Source organism: Oratosquilla oratoria, chromosome 34 (assembly GCF_046742065.1).
Source record: "Oratosquilla oratoria isolate Oo_2021 chromosome 34, ASM4674206v1, whole genome shotgun sequence".
NCBI lineage: Eukaryota > Metazoa > Arthropoda > Malacostraca > Stomatopoda > Squillidae > Oratosquilla > Oratosquilla oratoria.
Window position 1 is genome coordinate 17,094,342 of NC_134810.1, and position 4,191 is coordinate 17,098,532.

Genomic DNA, 4,191 nt, shown 5'->3' on the forward strand with positions numbered 1-4,191 from the left:
TAATAATACTGGCAATAATAGTAACAATAATAATGATAATGATGGTAACAATGAGGAGTGGGGTTGTTCATGGCCTTGACCAGACCCTCGACATTAATGAGTACAATTAGAAAATACCAAACTCATACAACGGAATTCAATTACCTTTGGCGCATTCACTGATGCCCAGTCTCGTTAAATTACAGTTGTTCTTGATTTCAAGGATTATTTCTTATCTTGTGTTGATATCTGTTTTTTTAAGATAACGGGCTAAAAAATATCACATCCCCCGACGTCAAATGGAATTATTTGTTAAATATGTTATAGTGCTAGAGTAGTTTAACTAATTCATCTATTTCTTTTAACCATCTAACGATTTATAATATAACCCTGTCACGTTTTGATAGAAGGGAAAATCTAAATTGATGAAAACAGGATCCAAGTTATACGATGCTTTTGTTCCTTTATATCAAGAACTCTATGTTACTGTATTTCAACCTTATTAGATTTAATAAATCCAGACAGAAATTTCAGACAGGTCTGATGAAAACACCTCACGAAAAAATAAAAGTAAATAAATAAATACAATGAAAAAATAAGATATATTAGTAAACAAAATACAAATAGAATAAAGAATCAAAACATGAAAAACAACGAAAAGAGCCTCAGCACGAAGCTGCAAAAGCCAAATCATCGCAGTTTGGCAACAACTCCCATTTGATGACCATCCTATTGACATTTGTCACATTTCATAAACTTTTGGTCAAGAATAGCAATTAATGAATGACGTGAACGAATCGTCTTGGAACTGGTGACAAAAATTCTTAAATGCGACTGGATTTGTATGTTGTCTCAGTCTCATCTTCCTTCAAATCTCGATCACCACTTCATGTATATTAATTCATTTTGATAAAGGACGCCCTGAGATTTGATGAGGTACTTTAGGAAGTATATATCTAGAGATGCTTTAGATCAATACTTTCTAAACTGGGGGTCGCGAGCTAGATAAGGAGGGATGTGTGAATCAGTCAACTTAAGTTTGAAATGTTGAAAGTAAACACACACACACAAACAGGCACACACATACACACACACAAACAGGCACGCACGCGCGCGCGCGCGCACACACACACACACACACACACACGGAGTAACTGTGACGATTTGTTATTTCTTTAAGTGATATAGTTATAACTTTCTTTTGATCTTATTTGTAATTATATATATTTTATACAATTTGTATACGTATATTTGTTGAATTACCAAAGGATAATACTGCACACAGTCTATACACATAAAAAGGGTGGGGTAGGCGTGAGGATTTCCTGGAAAGTTAAAAGGGGGGCCATGGAAAAAAAATTAGCAGACAACACCAAAGGACGCCCATCAATTTAGGCTTCTCCATAACAATAACCTCAGAATGAGGAGAAGGCCCGTCGAGGCGCTCGCGCGCACAGGGCTCGGTGATGGACGGAGTGAAGATGAGACACAGATGGGCAGACGCAGGAATGAGCGGATGTTGTGGACTCTCAGGCTTGCGGCAGCCCACTGGGTGGACGGGCGATGGGGGACATCCTTGCCCCCTTTTTCCCTCTCCTCTAACTCCTTTGAGAAAGAGAGAAAAAGGGCGATAGAGAAGGGAGAGAGAGAGAGAGAGAGAGAGAAGGGGGTGGAGGGAAAAAAGAAAGATGGTTGGGGGAGGAGTGAAAAGGAGAGAGTTCGCTTAAACACATATCCCATCCTCTTGTTCAAGGTAGACAGTAACGACTTGCAGCGACGCTCGATCTCGAACCTATCGTATGAAAGGCCATGACGCTTACTACTACACCAAATAGGCGCGCACGCACGTGTGTGTGTTTACGAAGTTGCATTTACCTAAATATTCAAGGATTTGCAACTGTACTCATGGGGCCCCGTTTCTATATTTCTAATTATAAAAAAAATCCCATAAATTTATTAATTTTGTCTGGCCTGGATTATATCTTCTAATTTATTCCACAAATGGAAGCATCTATATGGAAATCTATGCATGTTTGTGTGTGTGTGTGTGTGTGTGTGTGTGTGTGTGTATGTGATTACTCATGATCTTGGATCACGTGTTGGACCTGTGATCGAAAGCTATTACCCTCCTGTATGAGAGCTCTGAGATCATTTATGGCCCGATCTATGCTGTGTATGTATGAATGAGTGTGATCCACCATGATCTTGGATCACATGTTAAACTCATGGTTGACAAATATTACCGTCCTGGTTGAGAGTTCCGAGTTCATATATGGCTCGATCTGTGTGCGTGTGTGTGTGTATGCGTGCGTGTGTGTGTACCTATAATTTATTTTGTTGTTCTAATAATGTGGGGATAAGTTCCGCCGCAGGCTGGTGAACCATGTGGAAATTTGAGAAAATCTTATTTTTCTTTTTTTTCTTCCAATTTTCCAAAGGCATTCCATCTCGTCATGGGGTTCGGGAGGACAGCGGGACGAGGCGGCGGTCGCCCACGCCGAGGTCTTCTCCGAACTCCTTGGGTCGGTCGAGTTCTTCCCGGTATGTTAGTTAATTGCTCCATTGAGGACCCCATCAGATAGCCTTACCGCGCCAACAGTCCCCACATTAAAACTAATGGGTTTATCAGTGGGTAATAGCCATGCACGACAGGTAATGGAATGCGGCAGAGGGACAAAGGTAAAAAGAGCAATAAAGAGCATGGAGAAAGAGCAATGGGAGGACGAATGGGGGTGGGGGTTGGGGTGGTGGGAGGGGTCTCGTCCTTCGAATCCTACGCCCCCTTGCATTTTTGGGACTCTTTCTTTCTCTCTTTTTCTGGTCACTTGTAACTGGTCCAATCACTCAACTGTCCTTTTCCTGTTTAAATGTACTCCCCTGTTGTTTGTCTGTATGTTTGTAGACAGTTTTACGGTGTCGGCTTGCGTTTCCTCATAACGACTTTTGTTCTTTTTGTCCGTTTCTTTGATTGGATTTCTTTATCTTCTCGGTTTCATCAAAATTTACAAGTTTTACTTATATATCAATTATTCTATTTGTTTGCCTATGTATCCATCTTTCTATTTACCTGCTGACTTAATTATCTGTTTAATAATTTCTATCAATCTCCACTATCTGCCTTGTGACTCACAAACACGCATTATTCACGACTGGGCCATGTATGAGATCTGAGCTCTCATCTGGGTGGGTAATAGTTGTCGATCACGAGTTCAGCATATGATCAGAGACCATGAAACTCACATGCACACAAACACACACATACACAAACATATATATATATATATATATATATATATATATATATACGCCATATACTTGTATATACATAAATACAAAATATATGCATACACATATTCAATTAAAAATATATGAAAATCTACGGTTGTGAAAAATATGACATTCTAGAAAAAGGTGATGGGGAGCCTACGCCAGGAAGCGTGTTGCTGAGGCCGAAGCCGTCAACTTTGCCCCATTGTGCGCTTGGACTATTGGGGCAGGTAACAGTCACTGCTGGGAATAGGAGAGGAGTGCGGGACATGAACCCACAAACAAAGCGAATGCGAGACCAGCACGCCTCTGATTACGCCACCAGCGCGGGCGGAAATATTCTGCTCAACATCGCATGGTATCTGTTTGAGGTGGACAGAATCAAAGGATCCCAAAATATGACATCAACCTCATCTCTCTCTCACTTTACCCTCCCCCCCTCTCTCTCTCTCTGTCTCCATCTCAATATATATATACATATATATATATATATATATATATATATATATATATATATATATATATATGTATGTATGTATATATAAAGATCAGCGGATTTAGGTAGATAACTGACGAGTTTATCAGAGACTGTCATAGGCTATCTCACAAGGTTCGATTTTGTGACCCAAGATATTCTACATCCTGGAGGAGTCTGAACGACACCTGCAAAAACTTCCACGCAGCCACAGGAAAATTGCGCAGCCAAACTCTCGGCCAAATGAGGTGGGCGAAGACCGGAATATATATATATATATATATATATATATATATATATATATATATATATATATATATATATATATATATATATATATATATATATATATATATATATGAACATTTTTAGAAGTCCCGCCATGGGATACGAACCCTGACCCGTGCGTCGATAATCATGAGGTCAAGACGTTAGCAACCATGCTACATGGTGATGGTACAAAAGGACTG